General features: G+C 36.7%; 1 protein-coding gene across 1 annotated transcript in view; it reads left to right on the top strand.

Moving 5' to 3' along the window:
• Positions 1–25,696, top strand: part of COL21A1 (collagen type XXI alpha 1 chain) — a 181,763-nt gene that overhangs the window by 2,299 nt on the left and 153,768 nt on the right. The gene's annotated exons all lie outside the window — the stretch shown is intronic.

Below are 25,696 nucleotides of genomic sequence, written 5' to 3'. Positions count from 1 at the left end.
TCATTCCTTATAAAAGAAAATTCATATGGTAAGAGAGCATCTCAAAGTGGCCTGCTGTGGCCTCCAGAAGAACCATTTGAGAAGTACTATCTGGTGTTTCTTAGGTTCTTGAGAGAGAGAAGAAAATGAAACCTTAACCAGTTATGTCAAGATTTGTTCAAGACAGTATAAGATGTAGCAAAATGATGGTACACGGTAAAGGACAAACCTAAATTGGCAAAAATGTAGGTGAGGTTAGTGAAGAGTCCTTGTCCTCCTTAACTGCAGTAATTTCAAAATGCTTCATACCACAGACACAAAAAGCAGTTTCTTTCACATTATTTGATTGGAACTGATGTGGATGATCCTCTTGGGAGGTTCTACTGAAAAAAAAAATTCATGATATGAATTCCAAAAAGGATGTCAAATGATTTTGTACTTTAAAATTAGTTTTGAGTTTCCTTTAATTTTCAGTGATAAACTGAATATTAGATTTTTATCCAGTGCCTTTTTATGACTCATCTTGCATTATCTTTTTATATTACATTTATTAGGGTGATATGGGTTCATAAAATTATATATGTTTCAAGTGTAAAATTTTATATCATCTGTATATTAAACTGTGTGTTTACCAGCCAAAGTCAAATCTCCTTCTGTCACCATATATTGGACCCCATTAACTTTTCACTACTCCCAACCCCCTTCCCTCTGATAACCACTATACTGCTATCTGTGTCTACAAATTCTTATTTGTTTGCTTTTCTTGTTTATTCATTTGTCGTTTCCATTTTATATCCTACATATAAGTGAAATCATATGGTTCTTGAATTTTTCTGTCTGACATATTTCTCTTGGCATGATATTTTCAAGGTCTGTCCATGTTGCCCCAAATGGCAGTATTTCATCTTTGCTTATGGCTGAGGAGTAGTCCACTGTATGTATGTATGTACCACATCTTTGTCCAGTCATCTATCAAAGGACACTGGTTGTTTTCATGCCTTGGCCACCATGAATAATGCTGCAATGAACATAGGGGTGTATGTATCTTTGTGAATAAATGTTTTCAAAATTTTCAGGTAGATACCCCAAAGAAGGGTTGCTGGGTCAAATGGTAACTGTATTCTTAAGTTTTTGAGGAACTGCCAGACTGTTTTCCATAGTGGCTGTACCAGTTTACATTCCCACCAGCGTGAATGAAGGTTTCCTTTTTCTCCACAACCTCTCCATCACTTGTCATTACTTGTCATGTTGATAATAGCCATTCTAACAGGTGTGAAGTGGTACTCATTGTAGTTTTGATTTGTGTTTCAAATGCAAGAAGTTATATCCTGCCTATTACCAATCTTTTGTAACCTTTGGAAGACTAAACATAATCCAAGTTCCAGCATATAAGCATTTTAGTGACTCCTACATTTAGTAAATCAGGAATTTATTAGGATACTTTTCAAATTACAATTCAATGCTATTAAATTTAATAGAATTAGAATTTAATGTTATTAAATGTAATTATAATTTCACGTAAGTAGGGTTTTTTGTTTGGCTCACTGTGTACGAGATGAGTATCTGTGGATATGAAAGATCAGAGGCACATTCCTTGATGGGAGAAATGAAAGCATGTGGGAGTAAATTCAGACTCTCAGTACTCAAATTAGTGTTCTGGATAATTTAACTGAAGAGCTAAAAGAGTCTGCAATGTCGCAATTCAGTGGCCAATTAGGAACAATCAATATTAAAATGCTCCGTAGTAATTTCATAATTCTTCACTTAGAGGCATAACGCCTGGAGCAGAGATGATCATAAAGAAGTTTGCTTAATTGTACTTGATTTACATGACCTGACTCACTTCAAAACGTTTTGATGAGTTACCTGGCATTCATTGAGGTTTGTTTTGAAGGCTCTATTTGTGTCAGATTGTTTTACTATTAAGTTCAATTTTGAAAGTCTTATAAGTAAACACATCACAGAAAATGGATACATGTTTTTATTTTGTATTTATTATGTTTAGATTATACTACTGAGAATGCAATAGCAATTCTTTAGCTTGATTCATTATCATTCTTGTGAAAACAAAGTTGAAATGTTTATTTAAGGCAGGTAATCTAGTCTCACTCAAAGAGAATTAGCCATGGAGGCCAAGTTCCTCAACTTTCTCCACTTCATGATTAAAGATACAGTACACACTCTTCAGCCGCACTGCCTAGCCTTGACCATGACTCTGTGCCTTACTAGTTATTTGAACTAGGACAAGTAACATAACATTTTTTTGCTTCTGTTTCCTAATTAGTAAAAATGGGGTCATAGTACCTACCACAACAAGATTCTTGTATAAGAAGTGAGTTGATATATATATATATATATATCGTCGGCAGCCGTCCGTCTCGAGAGACGATGGTGTAGCCTCTTAAGAGTCTATCTGCACCACCGAGAATGGTTGTGCAGTCCGACTCGGGAGTGACATGGTATCTGTCACCTCCTGTGTTGAATCGACATCTTGCGATGACGCTGGAGTGTCCTCTCCAGTGAAGCTGAAGCTACAGAGCCTGGGCAGGGTGGTATGGAGGGTCTGCTGTTGCCCATGCAGCAGAGCCCCCCTCTCTTTGCAGCCGAAGGGTCCAAGGGAAAGACGGAGTCAATACAGCTTGGCTTCAGGTGCGCCGCAGGAGTTGCCGGTGTTGACTACAGCGTCAAACCGCCTTAGGGACTCCGGCTCCGGATTTTCTGTCGGGGTTTACTCCCTTAGCCTTTCCCCTGAAGAGGTATGCCGCAAGGCAGCGGAGGTTTTTTGGAGTCAGAGTTTTCCTTCTCTGATGTACCCTGACTGGAAGATCGCACCAGCGACACTTAGCTCGCAGGCCGACGCTCAATCCACTGAGCCAAACCAGCCAGGGCTAATATATATCGTCGTCGGCAGCCGTCCGTCTCGAGAGACGATGGTGTAGCTTCTTAAGAGTCTATCTGCACCACCGAGAATGGCTGTGCAGTCCGACTCGGGAGTGACATGGTATCTGTCTCCTCCCGTGTTGAATCGACATCTTGTGATGACGCTGAAGCTACAGAGCCTGGGCAGGGTAATATGGAGGGTCTGCTGTTGCCCATGCAGCAGACCCCCCCTCTCTTCACAGCTGAAGGGTCCAAGGGAAAGACGGAGTCGATACAGCTTGGGTTCAGGTGCACCGCAGGAGTTGCCGGTGTTGACTACAACGTCAAACCGCCTTAGGGACTCCGGCTCCGGATTTTCTGTCGGGGTTTACTCCCTTAGCCTTTCCCCTGAAGAGGTATGCCGCAAGGCAGCGGAGGTTTTTTGGAGTCAGAGTTTTCCTTCTCTGATGTACCCTGACTGGAAGATCGAACCAGCGACACTTAGCTCGCAGGCCGACGCTCAATCCACTGAGCTAAACCAGTCAGGGCAAGCTAATATATATATATATATATATATACACACACACACACACACACACACACATATATATATATATATACACACACATATATGTGTGTGTGTATGTGTGTGTGTGTGTACATATTTTTAACAGTGCTGGCTCATAGTAAATGCTTAATAAGAATTTGCTATTATTGCTCTGGCTGGTGTATCTCAGTTGGCTGGAGCATCATCCCATGCACTGAAAGACTTTGGGTTTGATTCATCGCCAGGGCTCATACCTAGGTTGCAGGTTTGATCACTGGTTGGAGTGCATAGGGGAGTCAACCAATTGATGTTTCTTTCTTATGTAGATGCTTCTCTCTCTCTCTCTCTCCCTCCTTGCACCTCTTTCTCAAATCAATTAGCATGTCCTCGGTTGAGGATAATTTAAAAAAAAATTTACTATTATTTTACCTTGGACATTCGTCGGCAGCCGTCCGTCTCGAGAGACGATGGTGTAGCTTCTCAAGAGTCTATCTGCACCGCCGAGAATGGCTGTGCAGTCCGACTCAGGAGTGACATCGTATCTGTCTCCTCCCGTGTTGAATCGACATCTTGCGATGACGCTGAAGCTACAGAGCCTGGGCAGGGTGATATGGAGGGTCTGCTGTTGCCCATGCAGCAGACCCCCCCTCTCTTCGCAGCTGAAGGGTCCAAGGGAAAGACGGAGTCAATACAGCTTGGCTTCAGGTGCGCCGCAGGAGTTGCCGGTGTTGACTACAACGTCAAACCGCCTTAGGGACTCCGGCTCCGGATTTTCTGTCAGGGTTTACTCCCTTAGCCTTTCCCCTGAAGAGGTATGCCGCAAGGCAGCGGAGGTTTTTTGGAGTCAGAGTTTTCCTTCTCTGATGTACCCTGACTGGAAGATCGAACCAGCGACACTTAGCTTGCAGGCCGACGCTCAATCCACTGAGCTAAACCAGCCAGGGCCAACCTTGGACATTAATGAATGGTTTAAGCTGAAGCTTTCTTTTCTATTTTAACCCCTGAAAACTGGATCCCAAAAAAGAAGTAGCAATTTACATTATGTTAATTTGATCTTTTTTTCTGTTTTAGCTAGTGAATTTGTTTCAGAATATGTGAAGTACTTCAAGTTTCTAAGAAAATGATACAACATTTGGAACATTTATAAAAATTCTCAGATATTGCTGCTGCTGGCCAGAGACCACACGTTGAGAATCACTGCTTTAAGCCGCTGGTCCCCAAACTTGCCTGCATATTTGAATCACTTGAGAACAGTTTTTAGAATGTGGATGCCCAAACCAATGGAAAAAATTAATCAGTTTGGTTCACTTATTGTGAAAAGGAATAAAGTAATTATGTACTTTATTCCCATGTATTCAGACTTTGTAGAACAGTGAGGGAAATGAGAATTTGTCAAATATAAGCGAGGAAACAGCTTGGAGACATCATTCTTGGCTAAGGGCTCAGAGTAGCTTGTGGTGGCCTTGGATAACAACTCAGGTCTCCTGTCTTCTCTGCATTTTTCATTCAACTACCTTCTGAAAAATCAGATCATGTGAGAGAGGCACATAATCTAAGAGAGAGTGTTTTTTGGAATACTATAGGTCTTCTTGCTCCATTTAACCCAGTTTGATTTCAAGGTTATTTATTCAGAAGATTTTCTTAATAAAAACCACTGAAAACAGTATGTCCACAATGACAAGAACATTAATCCACACTATCGGTTATGAAAAGGATCATCTTTAACACTAGGTTTGTCTCTTCTAAGGATTTAATTTGTTTTTTTCCTCTTTGTTGACTCATTGACATTTTGGTTTTTGCTAATGAAAAACTTTAGAAAGTATCTGAAAATTTCAGGAAACGTTGACAGTTTTCTCAAATCCAAGTTTGGTGACCTTCTGGGAATCCTGCCAGTTGCTTGTGTTTGATTCAGTGTTTAGTTTTTGTTTTGACTTGTCTTGTTTTGATTTAGGTCAATTTAGTCATGATTGCAGTGTTATGTTACCCCTTAACTATTTGTTTTTACAGTGATTGGTGTTAAGAAGAAAAGATTAAAGACCAAGAAAATTTCCTTTTTAAAATTTAAAGTAAAAAGACATTCTAGTGAAGTTTAAACTTTATAGAAAGTTTGTTCTACTAAAAATATTTTTTGTAACTGTTTTTAAACTTTTTATTATGTAACAAGAGTAAATAAAAACAAATACTCAGAAAATATGTATTATATTTTCATGGTAACTTTCAAATCCATAGGTGATTCAACAAATGAAACAACTTGTTGAAATATATACTTTATAAAATTCTAAAACCTTTGTACATGAATTTTGCTACTTTATTAGGAAATAAGAGTTTGATTCCACCTCATGGGGTTTGTCTTGGTATGTGTTTTCCAGTAATACCCTGAATGGATAAAATATTAAAGATAAGACCAGGAGAACATTCTTTGTAAGGGTTCAGCCATTTTCCAAATAGCAGTTAAGTGCCCACCAGATGCCTGGCTCTCTGAGGAGGATTCAGAGAAGTTGCTAAGTTCAGTTTAGTTTGTCTAAACTGAAGTTCAGTTTAGTTTGTCTAAACTGAACAGCCAATTGGAAAAAATTTTTAAATGAAAAACTCCCTTCAATTTATTATATAAAAATAACATTTTATAAATGTCTTTAAGTGAAAAAATGTGTAGGGCAAAATAATTCTCATTAAATTTAGAAAAATCTATTAGCACAGCATGATGTGTCACTTAGTTTCTTCTCAAACCGCTTTTGATTCTCATTGGACACAATGCTGTGTGTCCATCTGTAGTAAGGGCTGAATCTGTTTTGAACATATATCTTGGCAAGAAGTGCAGAGGTTATTTCAGAGAGAGGCACCATAGAGAAGGTAAATATCTAGGGTCCTGAGAATGTAGGCAATTCCACTACTGCCCTGTAGAAACATGCCCTTTGCTTCGGCAGTCTGGCTTTTCATCATTTTACAGTGCCTTTACTTTTCTCACCCTGATCAAATCACTAGTTACCTAGCACCTCAGGACTAAGGTTTGAAATGAGAGTGAAATAAAAGCTGTGAGAAGCAGGGATGACATGGTAACTGTTTTCACTAGAAAGTCAGAGTCCTTGCTGCTGGGGTCCCTTTGGAATGAAAAGAGCCAGTGAGATTCAGAGCTCTTGATGGCAAGTGGATGCACAGGGAGCCTAAAGTAGATTCCTGTATATTTAGTGAAAGTGAACTTGTGAGTGTGTAGTGTGAGCAGGTAGGTACCTACAGGACAAGTTATGTGTCATTTCTATATCACCATTCAAATAACAGTAATAATAATATTTATATGTCAAATGCTAAATAAATAGATGCTCTCATTAATTCCAAGAAGGTTCTGGACCAGGAACTGGGGAAGCTGGTTTCTCATCCCAGCCTGCCACAACTTACTGAAAAGGTGGTAGCTTAGAAAAGCCTGCAGTAAGGGAGAGCTGGGCAGGTATAATTGTAAAGTCATCTTTCATTTTGCTGTTTATTTCTTTTTCTTTTTCTTGGTTAAAAGTACCCTTTGAGGCCATCATGGAACATGTAAAGAATTTCAGTTTGGAGCATCTGTACATAGAGTTCAAGTAACTGTGGAGTAGCATCCCTTGGGAAATTAATCTGCTGAGAAATAGAGAATGCATTCCTAAAATTCCTATTAACATATTTCTTGAATGTGCACTAAAGATGGATGTTACTGTGAATGAGGAATAATGAAATAACAGATCTTTTTATTTCCAGTAAATTTTAATGATGCTTAAATGAATTTTTCTTTGGCTTCCATATGGGAATTATAGAAATAATGTCCATTGGTCTTTTGAACACTTGAAAAAAACATTTTTTCTGATTTTGAATTATGGGTTTTGCAAGGGACATCATGTTTATATGAGTAATCAAATTATATTTTTGAGTTCCAAATTACATGTTTCTCAAAATGTTAACAGTTGTGTTTGGGTGGCAGAATGCTAGGTATTTTCTTTCTCACTTTTGTTTATTTTTTTAACATACATTATTACTTTTATAATGCAAAATGAAAGAATAACTACATGCTTTGTAGATAGAAGCATTTGAAATTATAATTTTGAATTCTCATACAAATGAGAGATAGTGATGTTATAGCTGATTAATTTGCATTCCTGTAATTCATAAAGTACATATTGTATGAGGTGTACTAATCAAACATGTTAAATACAGATAGAAAAATGTGTGGTTAAAATGACACAAGAAAAAAAAAATTAAAGCAGAAAGATCAGTTTATTACTCCTATGAATGCTAAAAGAATATTATGCACTATACTACACCGAGACCATGAAAGGCAATAGCTAAATTCATGGGTGTTGTGCAATTGTGGCACTGACATTTAGCACCTGTGTGACCTTGTGCATGGTATTTAAGCTTTTAAAGCTTAATTTGCCCAACTGTCAATTGAGGATCACAGGACCTATTTCATTATGTGGTCAAGAAAGTTAAATGGGATAATGCAAATAAACACTTGAGCTTAGAGCCTGGCAGATAAAAAGTACTCAAATAGAACATTGTATCACAAATAATATTCTCCCTATTTCTAAACTTTTACACCTTTGTGATTTGAACATCTATCTTTTGAAAAGCATATTACTTCTTTGGATGAGAATATCCTCCGTATACAGAGAAGGAAAACTCTGACTCCAAAAAACCTCCGCTGCCTTGCGGCATACCTCTTCAGGGGAAAGGCTAAGGGAGTAAACCCTGACAGAAAATCCGGAGCCGGAGTCCCTAAGGCGGTTTGACGTTGTAGTCAACACCGGCAACTCCTGCGGCGCACCTGAAGCCAAGCTGTATTGACTCCGTCTTTCCCTTGGACCCTTCAGCTGCGAAGAGAGGGGGGGTCTGCTGCATGGGCAACAGCAGACCCTCCATATCACCCTGCCCAGGCTCTGTAGCTTCAGCTTCACTGGAGAGGACACTCCAGCGTCATCGTAAGATGTCGATTCAACACGGGAGGAGACAGATACCATGTCACTCCCGAGTCAGACTGCACAACCATTTTCGGCGGTGCAGATAGACTCTGAGGAAGCTACACCATCGTCTCTCGAGACGGACGGCTGCCGACGACGATCCTCCGTATAACTGGGTCATGGAGAAGATGCAAATCCAGGTTTCCGCCATTGTCCACGTTGTGCTGGGGGGAGAGGAAATTGCCAGGTGGGAGGAGCCAACTGAAGCTGGCAAGGCAGTATCAGCAGTAACAGAGGATTTTGAGAGCAACTCCTTGTGACTCTTAGTGTTGATTCTGGAGTCTGAGAGGTTGTTATCTTTTGCCACATGGTACAGTCCCAGAAGGTCACTGTGGTTGTTGGGTAGGATTGACAGTATCCTCAGTTCTTGCTTATAGCTGCAGGTGGCTTGTCACAAGCTCCTGGATTTAGCAATTGTTGAGATCTTTTTGGTGAGGGCCATAGTAGCTAATATCAGGGCTTTGTGAAAATCAGAAGATAGCTTTTCCTCAGGACAGATGCAGCTGTGGGTTTCAGTATCCCTTTGCCTCTTTTGCTGCAGCAGCCCAGACTTGTGTGCATCTGTATAGGATATGCATTCATTCATTCAGTAAATACTTTCAGCTCTTCCTATGCTTAAAATAGGTGCTAGGGATGCAACAATAAGTAAGACATGATCCTTGTCTTCATGGACTAGCAATCTCTTAGCAAATTTCTCCACAGATGCTCTGCATGTCAGGGTTAGTGGTCATACCAGAGAGCTCCGAACCCTATTCCATTGCTGCTTAAGGTAGGATGCCTTGAGGAGGTTGTTGTGGTTGTTCCTCTGTTAATTGTCTCACACCCCCAAGTCTGAAGGTTTATTATCAGGGCTGTGCTTAGATCTATGTTCTCCTCAGAACTGCGATGAGTTCAATGTGTATAATGTACGTCAGTAAGTTTCTACAAAGTATTCAGACTAAGCTTGTCTTCTATTAAGCCAAAAACAAGACAAAACAAAACACCATGATGAACTGAATTGAACTGGGGCTTGACAGAAGGAAGTTATGGAGGCTTTGGAAAAATAAAAATCAATTTTTTTTAGACTACAGATGTCGGAACTCCATAAAGTGTGAGTATTTTGATCTCATTCTTAATGAGTTAATTAAATGAATGTCTGGACAGTTACTTATGGTAGTAAGAGTTATTTGTGCATCTGTGTTTTTATAACTGTGACTCTAAATATTTTTAATATCTGGGTGAATAGTGTAATTTCAGATTGGACATTATTTGGGCAGACCTATTAAATTATTAAATGCTAAATGTGAGTAATGCAATGAGTTTGTGCATTTTAAATGTTTCTGTGTCATCTTGGATATGGCTGTCAAGTTGAATTCCAAATTTCTATTCTAATAACCTGCCATGTTTTTGAGCTTTGGGCCCAGACAGAAGTCTAGCCAGAAGTCTAGAAAACCAATTATAATTTCATATTTTCAGACTTGATTTGAATACTGATGACCTAAACTTTTAATAAATGTGTGTATGTTCATCCCCTCTTCCAGTTTATCCCCAAAGATGAGCATTTATCATAATTTTAGCACAAGATCTTTTTTTCTTTCCCTCTCATTTATTATTTTAGTATTACCAGTCCTTAGGTAAGGCCACTCTATTTTATGCAAAGCTGTGTTTTCAAGGAATCCGCTTAAACAAACCTGCAGTCTTTTCAAACTGCACTGAAGAGGAGATGTAGCTGGATTCCTTCAAGAGCAAGACTTTGCTACTATGACCCTACACTATAGAGACCTTCAAATTTTGACTTTTATTCCTTCAAAATCTTCCTCCTTCTGGCATTTCTGTTCTCTCAGGGACATTTATAGGTATGTTCTAAGGTAAAAAGGGAAGAAGGCATATCTTGTTATCTGCAAGAGTTTCAAGAATAGGTTTAGGTTCTGCAACCATCATTCTCATTAGGAAGTTGGGGAAGTTTAAATAGAAAAATATAGGGATTTTGATACAACAAGGGGGTAGGGGGCACACAGGAACTTCTAAGGAAGCCATTAATGTGAATTTCATCATTTTCACAGCAAGGATATATTGGTAATTGTAAAAACATTAAGTATGTGCTGTATGAAAAATAAAACAAAACGAGGGGAGTGATGAGCCAGTGAGTTTCAGTGGCTATCAGGGTGCCTAGGAGATTGAAGTTCTATGATTCCAGGTTGCTTGTGATATAGTTAGGAGATAGGCTATTTCAAATATAACTTTTAGGAAACAAAAGAAGACTGTAATTGAGCTTCAAAAAGTTTAATACTGGAGGTAGGCACTGTAAAAGATGTGGTCTGTTTTTGTCATGATTTGCTTCATAGAGGAGGTGAGGCTTGAACCTGCTTCTTAAAGCATGGTTCAGTTTGAACAAATGGTGTAGTTTTGATGTACACGCTATTCAACATAAATCATAGGGCTGGAAATTATTGCATATAATAATTGTTTTCAGTACAGATATTGTTTACACCAACAATACTTGATGCCTAACTCCTCTCTCTTGCATACCTAATGAGCAAATTATCCAATGCCAGACACATCTAATAATGGGTCACTTTCAGTTTTAGGGATATCCTTGTTTATTACAAACTTTTTCCTTGAATTAAACTGAAAACTTCCTCCCTGGAGTTTCCAGGCATTGATTCTATTTCTGTACTCTGAAACTGACAGGGACAAGTTAATTTCTTATGGCAAGTGAAACATCATATTCTAAAACTGCTTCTCTTTTGCAACGGTTTGGAGTTACATCTCCAGTCTAGTCAGCCTTCCCCTGTCACATTAGATTTTCATTCTCTCTGACTATTAGTTGCCGAATAGAAAAGGTGCAGCCCTCCCCCTTTTCTCAGTTGACCAAATGACTTGTTGACAGCCAGTTTACACTAATAGACTTCAGTTTACCATTAAACTATGACTTTTCAATCTCCTCAGACCTCCTGCTATTAAGCCAACTGATTCCTTTTGAGCATTCTACAGTCCAGATTTTGACTCTTAAAATTTTCTAGTGTTTCTTTTGAATTTTGTCTTCTTGCAGCTGGTCCATTATCTATCCAGTTAAGATCTTTTAAATGCAAAGTCTTTCATTTAATTAGAAGTATTTCTTAGCTTAACTTTGTCTGGAAATTGATTTGCAGCACATTATTACCCTCATCCAGCCACAAATAACTAATGAAATGGGTAAGGTGAATGGCAGAATTCTAAAACATATCACTAGAAATTTCCTATCAGGTTGGTATGAGGTGTTACCCTCCATTGGGGAGCCAATTAATTAGTTTTATATCAAGCTGACGTTTATCTCTTTTCATCTTTTGAAATATCATGAGCATGGTATTCTAATGTCAGCCTAGTACTCCCATCAAAGAAATACAGATGAGTTTGATATGATTTATTCTTGGCACTTAACAAATGCTTTAGGTAGGTTTCTTGTTTTAAGCAGCATATAGGTAGACTTAAAAAACACTCAAATATGTTATTTCTGAGTTCTAAATAACAAATTTAACTCATTATACTTTATTATAATTGATAATATGTTTGGATTCTTTATTTGCATTTTACTTGGGTTTATATTTATATCATGCTTTCCTATTCTTAATTATAATTATTACTATTAGTCTTTTTTTGTTTGGAATTAAGTTTGCTTCATTTTATTCTCCTACCTGTTATCTCTGGAAATTACATTTCTATTTACATAATAATGGTTACCATTATATTTCTATATATCAATTAAAACTTAAATTTTTCTAATTGCTAGTTGGTCTCTATCCAACAACCTTTGAGGTAATATTTCATTTAATGATTTGTATCACCTTCACTGTCTGCCACCTGCTACCCCTGACTTAGCTCCCAGTTTGACAGCTTGTATTTTATTTCTAGGATGTTACTAACTTTTTTTGGTAACAGTTTTAGACAGGAGTGTATTTTGGGTAAATGAGTAGAGGAGGGTGGCAAATTTTGTTCATTTAAAAACAATTTTCTACATCACAACTAGCTTAATTTTATCTTCTAGTAATTTTGGGCGGAGAGTGAATAGATAGTAAACATTTGACTCTTTAGTATTCAAATAATAAAAATATTCATAAATGAATGTTTTCTTGGTTATATCCATATTTTCCTACAGAACTTTGAGGATTTTGATCCATTGTTTTTTAGGCTCACTTCTGGGTAATCTCTGACTTTCTTTTTCAGTTAGTCTCCTCCTCCTCCTCCCATTCTCCACAGAAACTCTTAGGATTTTTTGCTTCATCTTTTGAATTATGATTTCTCACCAAAATATATATGTGTATAAAGGAGGTCTTTTTTACCCTACATGAAATCAATTTGGTACTTATGAGATCCTTTCAATCTGAAGATTCAAATCTTTACTTCGCTCTCTAAGCTTTTCATTATTCATATGTGTCTATTTCTTTTCCTTCTGAAAATTATTTTAAAATATTTTGGAAAATCTGTGTTGGGTTTTTTTCCCTTGTAATCTGGTACAATTATTCAACTTGATTTTCCATCTAGCTACTTTTCTCTTTAACTATTCTCACATATATCTCTGAATATATTAATTATGTTTAAGTTAGTTTTCTTTTTATTGTTATTAACTGTTTCTATGGGTGTTTGTTACTGTATTTGTTAAGTTTGTGGTCTTCCTCCATGATGCTGGTTTTCTTTGAATATTTGAATTTCATGTTAACTATATATGGATTTGTTCCCTGTTTACTGCAGCTGGCTCCTAATGAGTGTGCAGTTGGGCAATGTACTAGTTAGTGTCTTATCTTCTGTACATGGCTGCTTCCTGTTCCTCTTGGGTTTTGCTAGTAGGGAACCTACTGAGACCTGCTTTACCAAACCAGTCTAAGAGCCCATACTCATGGCTTTCCACTAATACAAATGGAAAAGAGCTGCATAATGTCCAAGAGGCCACTGTTCTTTCTCACTAGCACAAATCGCTTCCTGCTCAGCCCCAGAGGCATCTTCCGCTGTTAGGATACTTTTCTTTTTCTTGTTCTGAGAATCCTTTTGCTTTCATCTCTGGGTAATATTGTTTTCCTGACTTTCCCAGCAATGTAGGCCATGGAGTTTGAAGGGATCACATTGAGTGTTAATCTGACAATGTCCTAAAGCACCTGTAATTGTAGAAAGGCACAAAAGGGGTTTTCGTACCTGCTTTATTACTTCTGCTATGAAGTGAATGTGTTTGGACCAAGTTGTATGTAGACAGTCATAGTTGCTTCTTTGGGCTGTTGGGTACTGTCGCTTTAGGGATGTTGTTTACAATTTATTCTGAACACAACTGGATGATGTAGAAAAATAAGAGCATCTTCCTTTGGATGAAGTCTGACATGTAATTCTGAGACTGCACTTGGCACTTCCTAGAGGAATGTCAGTTTTCCAGTAGGAATGAAGTGCATCCAATGCAGCTGTTTCTGCTTTAGACGATTGAATCTGAAAATCCTTGGAAGAGAGTGTTACCAACAAACTCTGGAGTGAGTAGTGAAGCATGAGAGCTTCCCACCTCATGAGTTTTTACATTGCAGATGTTAATACTATCTTAAATTTGTGTATCATGATCCCTTTTAGGATTCCTTTCTGAAAAATTGTTTGTAAATATTTAATAACAATGTCACCTCCTATAATTCAGTCTTTTTATCATACTAGTCTCACAGAGAAGTGATTTAAAATATATATTTTTAAACATTGCACACTGTTCTCATTTGCCAAGGTGTGAACTAAAATATATACAAATCAAAATGTTTTCTAGTTCTTTTGGGTTTCTTTTTCCTTGGGAAGTTTCATTATTTACTCAGTTTGAAGTACATTACTGTCAGTTTCCAGAATGCTAGGCATAGTTTTATTCAAGTGTAAGAACAAAACACATTCCAATGCCCAACTGTGCATTCCCCCTGACTGCTCTCCATGATTTAAAAATAATCTGTACAAGTTCTCTCTTGCCATCCCAGTTGATAGATAATCAAAACTTGACTGTGGTATTTATTTGCTAATCTTGTGTGTGTGTTTTGTGGAGAAAAATGTAAATAGTTTAAGAAACCCCTCCATTTTAGATTCAGAATTATATGGCAAGCATTCAGTTGAATTTCTGTAGTGCTTGTCATTTGTTTACAAGGAGGAACATTTTCAGGGAATTATTTTTTGTCTGATAGCTTAATGATAAAAAAGAAACACCATCATGGAAAGAGAATGATCAGAATAGTATTATGGAATAGTATTAGTCTTTGGAACTCTTTGAATGCAACAGAAATGTTAATGGTATGATAATTTTAATAATACAGTTTTAATTTATAGAAAATTCATAATGTATTTGATCTAGTAGATCCAGTTTGGAATAATGGAAAGCAATGACCATTTTTGTTTGTCTTTTTTAAGAGGCTAATTATTAACCTTATATTTAATGAAATATATAATTAGGTAAATTATTTCTGAGAATAGAACTGTAGCCAATTTGAAATGGAAGAGCTCCTCCAACTTATTCGTCTTCTCACCCTTGACTTTGTAGAGGAGATACTGAAGTCCAGCCAGGCTTGTTTTCTAGCCCAAATTTCTACATTGTCCTAGGGCTGGGTCTGGGACAGAGATGGTCCAGCTGCCGGTACAATTCTCTTTTCCCCATACCTAGCTGAATAAGGCCAGGAAGGAACTGAGTATTGTGACTCACCACTTTTAAACAAGTTACTGTTCTTGACCTGAATATGATGCTTAACAAATGCAGGATACTCATTTTTCCATGCCACAGCTTCCTTTTAGATGGTAGAAAATTACACACTAATTTATTTTTGAGGATGGTCTTTTTATTTTCCATTCTTTTCAACAGTTGGTCATGTGTCATTTGGTTCCCTTGAGTGTCAGGCTGGTGGGTTGTATTAGTTCACAGTGACTCTTTTTTTCCTCAGGAAATCTCTCTGGCATACCTAGTGTGTGGCAGTGGAGCCATCCTGGGAGGCAGAAGAAGATTGTACCACATGAAGCATTTTGTTTTTCTTGGATGTTTAGCTAGCATTTTCCCAGTAGGAACAAAAGGCTGGCTTTTGAACTGGCAGTGCTCTTGAGGTTAGGTAGGGAAAAAACATGGCAGTATATTTGGGGGAAGGGTAGAAAATATTGAAATTGGTTAAAACTTATATATTTAAGTAAGCACATATAAGCATTTCACATAGATGATAGAAAGTTAAAGTTTAGATGAATTCATTAAAAAATTGGAAACCAAATTGTTAATATTGCACTTTTCCCATAAGCAAGCATATAGAATGTGCAGTTTTCATATTTGTATTTTCTTAGTTGAAGATAAAAAAGAGAAGATTGGGAACATTAAGTCTATGTCAAGGAGTTAGATATGACAGTTATTTTGCAGCTTTGAAATATGCATTCTTCCCTTAAACGTCAAAGCATTAAGTAAGCAAGATAAAAATTATCCATGATAGTGCCTTATAAGTTAACAAGAAAGCAAAGTAAACAAAAAAATTAGTACTATTTATCTTGGTCAAGGATGCCATTTAAAATTAATATGAGTTGTATATATTCCTAATTAACCAATAAAATGAAACTGTAGAATTGAGGAAAAGCTTTTGAAGTTTAACATTTGTATTTTAGGAGAAATAAAAAGCGAAATTAGTACATGCAAGATGCTAAAACTAGGAGTCACTTCATAATATTTCTTAATTGATTTATTATTAAGAGAGCATTATATTATAAAGTTCTTTGAGTGATACCACAAAGGCAGTCATAGAACATTGGATTAGAGGAGCCAGATTGAAAATTGTTTCTATAGATCTGGCTGAGTTGGGGCTCTCATAGAACAATGGCTTTCAAAATTTTTTTTATAGAACTAACAGAAAGATAGGTCACATTGTGACACTTTTGTATTTATATGATAGATGCATATCAAATATTGTCTCTTGATCAATATCTACCGTTTCTGCATTATGTTCTGTCATTTCCCCTCCCCTTCCATTCTATTGAAAAACACTGGTCATAACCCACTAAACTGATTATACAATCAACTGATGGGTCATGATTTGCAGTTTGAACAACACTGATGGTTTGTATTGTTAGCTTTATTTGCCAGATATATTGCAGGTATACAGTGGATTTATATCTCCTGATCCCATGGTAGTTCTGGTCAGTAGGTACAGTGGAAATTGACATCTGTTTCTGGACTGGAGCACTTAGTTTCTGTTTAAGACCTTCTAAAACTCTTGAGCTCTGTCACGGAAAGTGGCCATGCTCCTCAGAATGAGTCCCGAATAGAGGAATGTGGAGCAGAGTCCTTAGCCAGCCCATGGTAGATATATAGTGTGAATAAAAAAAATAAAACTTTGTTTTTAAAAGGCACTACAATTTTTTAATTTGCTACTCAGCATACCCTAATTTTTCCTGGTTGGTAGAAGATAGTTCATTTCTGTATTCTGCTGGTGGTGGGAGAGAGAGAACCTTCCTTTGGAATGTTAACTTAGCCTGAAAACATATATAAGTTTAAAAACAAGTTTATTATTTCTTATTGTAAAACAAATATGTGTTCTTTATAGAAAAATTAGGTAAATATAGGAAAGCATAATGAAAACTTTACATATTTGTGACACTACTATTTGGAGGTAACAATTTATGACATTTCTATGAAAAAATATATTTTACTCAATTACTTTATAGTTTTGTGTTTTGATTTATCTTACTGTTTTTAAATGTCATTAAATATCCTCGGAACACATGAATTTCATGCCTCTGTAGTGCTTCATTATATGGATGAACAGCATTTACTTAGCTATTCTTGAAATACTAATAAACATTTGTTTTGTTCAATACAAAGAGTTTTAATAGTCTAAAATCATAGCCCTTGGCACTCAAAAGCAAATAGTAAACCAGGGAGGGTCCACATGCACTCACTCTGCTTTGCATCAGCTGCCTCTCCACATTGCCCTATTCTTGGCACAGGGAGGGCCCACATATTCTGTTGCCAAGTAAACAATTTCATATGGACAGATACCTCATGCAAAGCTTATACTCAATTATCTAAAAATGAAGAAGCTTTTTGTTTCCTCTTCCCCATCCTCCAAATTTGGATTTCCTTCTGAATTCTTTCTTTCAGGAAAGGTCATTGCCATCTACTAGATGTGTAAGCCAGAGGGCTGGGGTCATTCTCATTTCCCTTCTCCACACAGACATAGTTAGTCAGTCTTGGCTTGTTTTAACTCTTGAATCTCTCTCAGCTCTATTTCTTCTTCCCCGTCATCCCTCAGGCCCACACTGCCTCTCACTGTCTTCCTTGTTTTCCTGTGCATCGCTCTCTCCTCTGCTGCCATAGTGAGCTTTCTACACCGAGAGCCAGAATGCTATTCCTGGTTTATAGTCCCTCTGTGGAATCCTAGGGTGAGCTTTTTTTATTTTTTAAATAATTTATTTGTTTATTTTTAGAGGGAGGGGAAAGGAAAAAGAGAGGGAGAGAAATATCACTGTGTGGTTGCCTTTCACTCGTGCCCCCAACTGGGTACCTGATGTGCAACCTAGTCATGTGCCCTGACTGGGAATCGAACCAGTGACACTTGGCTCGCAGGCCAATGCTCAATTCACTGAGCCACAGCAGCCAGGGCCTCTAGGGTGAGCTTTAAAGATAAAGTCCATTCCTCTTCACTTGATTTAGAAGGTCCTTTATGATTTGTTTCCTGAGTAACCTCCAGGTCATCCTTTTCCCTGTCTGCCTACTCTGGACTGAATTGTGTTAAAGTCCTAACTTGTTAAAGCCCTATAGTAATGAGATAATAGGATTAAATGAGATCCTCAGGAGGGGGGGGCCTGATACCATTGGATGATAGGATTAGCATTAAAGATTCTTCTAAGAAGAGACACCAGGGTTCTCTCCCCCTCACCCCAACACACACACGCATGCACAAATGACCTAGTGAGAACACAGCCAGCAACATGTACCATGCTGGCACCCTAATTTTGGAGTTCCCAGCTTCCGGAACTGTGAGAAAATAAATGTCTGTTGTTTAAGCCCCTCAATCTATAGTATTTTGTTTTGGCAGCTCAAGCTGTGTAAGACACTTCTCCACAGATACTTTACTCTAGCACTCCTTACTTCAGGAATGCTGTTTCCCTAACACCTTGCTCTTTAATGTTTCCAAGCAAAATTAGGTACTATCTTTCTATCCTTGGGTTATCTACAAATCCCTGGTTTTCCTTCAAGTCACAGGTCAGATTTGACCTCCTCTTGGACAACTTCCCCATCTCCTCTGCCAGGCAGATTTGCATATTCATTTCTCCTTTTTTCTTTTTCCCATTTTTAAAAGGAAGATTTATTTAACAAGTTCCTCTTAGTACAATACATCTAATGGAAATCACAATACAAGGAAAGATTTAACTCAAAGCTTCATAATTTTATACAAATGACAGGACCACTTGCACCTTGCACGCACCTCCATTAACATTTGTACTCTTCTGTGGTCACCGAGGACTTGACAGCTTTCCGCTGAAGCCTACATTTCTTAAAGCCATTAACTATCTTTTTCATCTTGTATGCCCAGTGCTTAGCACAGTGACTGAAAAATAATAGGTGGTCATGAATATTTTTGAATGAATAGACAAATAATAGTAGTTAAGTAGTTATTCATGTATTAACTCTTATCTATGGAGAAATCTTTTTCTGCTCTTACAACTCAAACAACCAAGCTTCATGTATTCTAATCAAAACCAGCTGTCACGACAGGATTTGAAATTCATTTACTCTGAAGTATAAATAACTGATAACTGTTTATGCCTCCCAAGGGCATTTCAATTTTAACAGGGATAGAATTCTTAATCTAAAGAAAGAATGTTTTCTTGGTGGAATTTCAGGCTAAACAAGCATATGGGATTGGTTTTAACTGAGGGTAGGGGTAGGGCTTAAGAAGTTTTCTTCATTCAAAATCTATACTCTGTGGGCTCTGCCTAAATATAAGGGCAGGCCTGTTACCTGCTGGCTCACAGAAGGAACTGGTATGTCAAATTACAGAGCAAATTTATATTTGTTTCTGTTGCACAGCATAGATTATATGAACTTCACATCTGGTAAATGTTTGCACATAAAATCTGCATCTGCCGAAAACTGTGGTTTCCTGGTACATCCCAGGAACACTTAGTCAAGGTCAAAAAACCAGCATTGCAGAGTTTTGGTAATTTGGAACTGCATTCTACTTTTGGTAATTGAGAAAGTTGCTTTCTTGTTCCTTTGAAGACCCTCTAAGTCACCATTATAAGCTTGGAAGAACACTTGAGTGATTCAAAGTCCATTCAGCTGTTTGCGAGCTCCTTCTCTGGAAGTCATCCCACAGGGTAAGACTCTTGGAATTCAAGAAACATAAAAGCTCCACACACAGTATTTCCCAGTTTTTCTCAATGACCCTTTTCTATGTCTGATGGTTCATCAAAAGTTTCATTCTCACACTCACTTAAAGCCTTGCCTGCTTTTGTTTTGTCACCGTATTCTGCTCTTCATAGAAGTGAGGAACATCTGATTCTTATATGAACTGCAGTACTGAAGAAATGAAGCAGTAAGTTGTCCCATAAAACTGAAGCAAACCAAAGAACACTATCACAAATAAATTCACGTTGAATTAAATTAAGAAATGAGGTTTTCTGAATACCATGTGACTCAAAGCAGACCTGCTAGTTAGACTGGAAGTCTGACATTTTGGTATGTTGTTTGTATTCTCAATATTTCCAATGAATTCTGTCCTGAAAATCTACATAACTTTAGCATAATTGAGGAACTAGTTTATTTTATATTATTTTAATTCTGAAAGCAGATAAAACCTTTCATGGTAGTTATCTTTTCCTTTGAGTATTGTGAAGGAGAGGGACAAATACTTATCTCCTGAAAAGTAGAATCATTTAGAAGAGTGACAGTTGGTAAAAAGTTACCTTTTAGTTTCTAGAAAGGAATAATATGACCTTCCCATCATTGTAGGTGAGGAAATCAAAGTGATTTTTCTTGGTATAAAATTGACTATAAAAGCTACCTGGTTGGTAATTCAGCTATACTTGATAGTTTCAGTATTTTCTCATTAATGAATGAATTAGCCACTAATAACATTTCTGATGTTGAGTTTAAAATGTAAAATTTGAGCCATGGTCAGTGTGGCGCACTGGGTTGGTGTCATCCTGTAAACTGAAAGGTTGTGGATTTGATTCCTAATCAGGGCACACACCTAGGCAGCTGCTTCGGTCCCCAGCTGCGATGCTTATGGGAGGCAATGAATTCATGTTTCTCCTTCTATCTCCCCCTCCCTTCCCCTCTCTCTAAAATCAGTAAGTATGTCCTTGGGTGAGGATTAAAAGAAATAAAAAAAATACACAAAATAAAAAGTAAACCGTGATACATGTAGATTCTTTAAATGGTTCTATTTAGTATTTGTTGATTCTTAGGAAGAGTATTTGAAATATGGTGAAAAAAGGAGATCACAAAACAACAGGCATAATACTGATTGTAACAACCAGAAGTATACACACCTGAAAAAGATAAGATGCCCTGTTAAATGACTGGTATATTTACAATTTAAAGGTCATTTTTAAAATTTCAAAATTTTGTTTGTGGTTCCTATTAGCAACATATCCTTGTACAAAGTCCTCGCCAGATTTTTAAATGATGTATGTATATTATTTTTATTGAGTACCTGAAAATAGCACCTCACTGGCCAGGAAGGAGCTGAAAACTCACCCAAAATGTAGGCAGCCAAATGCCAGGTCACTGCTGTCGGAGTAGCTTTTGGTTGCTGTCATTTGAGCAAGCACCATTAGGTTCCCTCTTTACTTAAGCAGAGAACTTAGCTACTTAAAGCTTTTAAGTTTCTTTACTGATGAACCAGTAGCAATCACTAGAAGTGAAATTCTGTGAAATGTTTCAGAAATTTGGAGTCATTGCCTCCTTTGCTATTAGGTGTTCTGAATCAATGATAATCAGTTTATCTAGTGCAGTGATTTTCAACCTTTTTCATCTCATGGCGCCCACAAACTAATGACTAAAATTCTGTGGCACACCAAAACTGACCAGATAGGTATAATTTTGATTCATTCACATAGATGGCTATTGTTGTGTTGGCTGTTGACATTTTTAAATTTGATAATCTAAGGGAAAAGAGGTCTGTGCCTCTGACTAAATAGGTATTGCATGTTTTAAAAAGTCTTGTGGCACACGGGTTGAAAATTGCTCATCTAATGGTTAGGTGGTTCCTTAGTAGCTCAGGATCTCAAAATAATTTAATGAAATAGCTGTTTAGTATAGAGAAAGATGTTTGCTTTAAAGGAAGCCTTATTGTGACTTGCATGACGTTAAAGGAAAATGGAATATTTTAAGGGTTTGTGGGGGGAACATTTAAATTGCGGCTTTGAAAGAGTCAATGATATTTAAACTAAGTTGATGGTTAGAGTGATCATTTCTAGAATTTTGAGAAAAGGGAAATCTCTGATTTTTTTTCCCAAAGGGTTAGGATTTTATCCCCCCTGTCCCCCATTTATTGACTTAAGTATTTGTTTAATGTTAAAATCTACATTAAATGGTATCTTACTCAAGAGTCTTACTATTCTTCATTATTGTCAGTTTTGAGAGAGTTAGGAAAAATGGCTGTTGTGAATTGGTTCACTATGTGTGATAATTAAAGTAGTACTCTTCATTAAATACATTTGAATAACAGTTTAATAGAATGGTATACTGTTTTAATATATCAGCATGGTTATCCAAAGAAATCTAACATATCATTATTTTCATCAGATTGCTCATATTGATGTATTTTTTTCAGTAGGGGGCTTGATAAAATACAGTAATATGAGGAAAACAGCCTATAGTGTAACTATTTTTATGTTTTGACTCAGTCATATCTGCTGATTTTAAGAGACACATCCCTTTTTGGAGGAGAGGGTATTAAATATGATTTTTCTTTATGTCTATTATGTTCCAAAGAGATCGAGACCTGTTCAGTAGCAGTCACTTACTGAAATAAGGCATGCAGATATCATAATGGAAAATATTAAAATAATCAGTATTTTTTGTTTTAATTTTGTCTAATGCAAAGTTTAGACTGGAACATACTTTTGCTAATGAAGATTATAAATCTGCATGATATATAAATAATATAATTCAGTTATACATACTGACTTGACTTTTTCATTTAACATCTGCAATTATTGTGTACCTAATTTGTTTATGTCAAGAACTTTGAAGGGTCTGAGATTTTTACCCTACTTGCAATCTAACAAGTTGGCAATCTGAGGCTAGCAGACAGGAAAATCTTGGGTAGGAGACAAAAGACTTGATTAGTCACAACACAGCAGACAACATCAGCTTCAAATTGCAGTGGTTCTGCTTATCCTCCAAGCCCCAGGAGGTTAACATGGAGGGTGCTAGCAGCCATGTCCAACATTTTTACTGGATGAAGAAATCATCTTTATTATATTAGTCAGGAAACAAATCTGCCATCATCCCAAGAGGAGACACTATCTACCTCCCACGGCTGTCTGGGAGCTCTCCTAGCATCCGTGGAGGTAGTCTAGAACAAAAGCTGATCCAAGAGGCATGGAAACATGATGCACAATTGTTTTCCAACACTTTACAGTCAAAAGCCAATTGAAATGAAAACATTTTAATATATATTGCATATTGATTAATTTAGTTCCTAAGAGGCAGAAGCATTTTTGGTGATTGTCAAGAGGAACCATAGTGCATTTTGTTTCTCTGACAATAGCTAATGATATCACATTCCTGAGCACATTTGATTTAAGGTCGTTTACCATGACTGCAGTATGCACATATAGTTTTTCACTGATTAAAATTTTTATAAACTTTTTGATATTGGAATTATTCCTTTATCTGGGAAAAACAATTATAATAACTGTACTTATCATAAGAAACCATTTACTGATGGCCTCCAGGAAATACTAATGCATTTTGCTTGCCAATATATATAGAGAATGGCATATACCTAGTACCTATATTCTTAGAAGAATTTTATATATATATATATATATATATATATATTTTATTTTTTTATTTTTAAAAATGCAATGATGTAGTTATTTGGAAAAGCAAATAAATTGGTATTTCTGAGAGGCATGTTATAGAATGCACAATATTACTTATGGCATCCAAATGAAGCATGAATAAAAATATAAAATAAAGTACTGTTTTTTTCTTTATATTGCCTTTATAGGGGGCTTTTTACCCTTCAGTAGAAAGGGAAAAACAAATGCAATACAGTAAGTGCCTTGATTCGACATCTCAGTTGGCTAAAGCATTGTCCCAATATGCCAAGGTTGTGGGTTCGATCTGGGGTCAAAGCACACACAAGAAACAACCAATGAATACATAAATAAGTGGAAAAACGGATCAGTCTCTCCCTCTTCCTTTTTCCCTCTCCCTCTCACTGTTTTCTCCTCCTTTCCCTCTCCCTTCTCTCTTTCCCTAAATCAATTTTAAAAAGACAATAAGTGAATAAACAAAGGATAAGGAAAAATGTTACCATTTTTCCCTCTACCAATATTACTCTTCATCACTATCAGTCTTTCTTCCAATAAACACAAATGATATATAGACTGGTTTTCATGGAAAGTAATATTGGTAGCACTACTGTTTATCCCAGAAGAGTCTGGCCCAATCATAGCTTAGCCAGGGACTGCAAAAGTTTTTTTTTTAATTTACTTTTTTTTTTTATTTTTAATTTTTATTCTGAACAGACCAAGGATATCTCTTTAAGCCTCCATATGTACTTCTCAGAAACATTTAATAAAAAATAAATATATGAACTGCTTACATGAGCTCTCTTATCTCTTTCGTATGAGAGCAAAAATGTAAAGGATGGGAAAAGTAATAGGCATGTAATTAGTCTACTACCATTGCCAAAATCATCATGTATTTAGGCTTAGTTTTTGGGTTTCGTTTTGTTTTTTGTAATTTGGGAGTTCTGATTCATGTGAGCCACTTTGAAATTCTCCCAGAACCTCCCTGGGAGTCCCTTCTTCTTGAAAACTATGAGCTTAAACTGGATGAAACTATATCCAATTGATAATCACATGAAAATACTCTAGGCTGAAAGCCAAAGAATCTTTTTGTACATTATTTTTTTTCTGAACCTTAAATGTAACCAGATGAATTTTCTTTTAGTACTATCCTACTCAAGTGAATTAAATGAATGACTTGTCTTCTAATGGGAAATCTGCATTTTATCACAGAGATAGATTACATGCCTTAAACTTTAGTCCCTAGGGAAGCAGTACCTCTTTTGTATTATACTGTTTCAATGTATTAAAACTTAAACTATATAACATTTCATTATAAGCATGAGATCTTAGAGTTTTTCAGAAGTATGGACTGAGAAACATGACAGACTAACCACTGTTATCATGTGAAGGAATGAAGTATAAAAAAAAATCCTCACAGGCTGAATATTATTATAATGTTTTACAATTAATTGTCTGTGAAACCATACTAAAACGGAGGGAAAACACCTTCAATTTTAAGAGCATTCTGTTGTTCATGGCCAAAGAATAAAAAGCAAATAGAAGCCATGCAATTAAGTGTTGTAGGTTTTGTTTTTTTTTTTTTTTTTTCTGTGTGGTTGCCTCTCACTCGTGCCCCCAACTAGGGACCTGACGTGCAACCTAGTAATGTGCCCTGACTGGGAATCAAACCAGCAACATTGGGCTCGCAGGCCAACACTCAATCCACTGAGCCACAGCAGCCAGGGCCGTGTTGTAGGTTTTTAACATTTGCTTTTATATTATTTTTTTGAATGACCTGATCTAGTTCAAGAACATTTATTATGGAATTGAAGCAAAATCCCAGAAATACTGATCATGAAAGAGCAGAGTTTATGTTAAGTCTAAAACAGAAAGGCTAACCAACAAATTCAAGCCTATTTAATGTTATAAATAAACTAATGCTTTTTACCTTATTGCCTTATTTTTTGAGCAAAAGACTATGAACATGGTGGTTGATTATGACTATGAAATCTAAGACAAAGTTCAAATGCAGTTTCATTTATTAAGGCCTTCTAATTGCCAGTCCTTGAGACAACCTCTATTAATTAAATCAGTGATTTTCAGTGGAGTTGATTTAGTCCCCTGGCTGTGTCTAGGAACAGTTTTTGTTCTCACAACTGGAAGGGTGTGCTACTGGCATCTAGTGGGTAGAGGCCAGAGGTGCTACAAACATTCTAAAATTCACAGGATGGAACCCATGATAAATATGTATCTGGCCCCAAATGTCAATAGTTGAGAAAACCTGAAGTAAATACATAGTAGTCCATTTAATGCATAAGGAAGAACTACAGAAGATCAATTAATAAGAGGTAGGTTTTTGCCTTAAAGACAC

The sequence above is a fragment of the Furipterus horrens genome, unplaced genomic scaffold (genome assembly GCF_987537825.1).
Source record: "Furipterus horrens unplaced genomic scaffold, mFurHor1.1.pri manual_scaffold_6, whole genome shotgun sequence".
NCBI classification, from domain to species: Eukaryota; Metazoa; Chordata; class Mammalia; order Chiroptera; family Furipteridae; genus Furipterus; species Furipterus horrens.
This window is presented reverse-complemented; position numbering and strand designations above follow the sequence as displayed.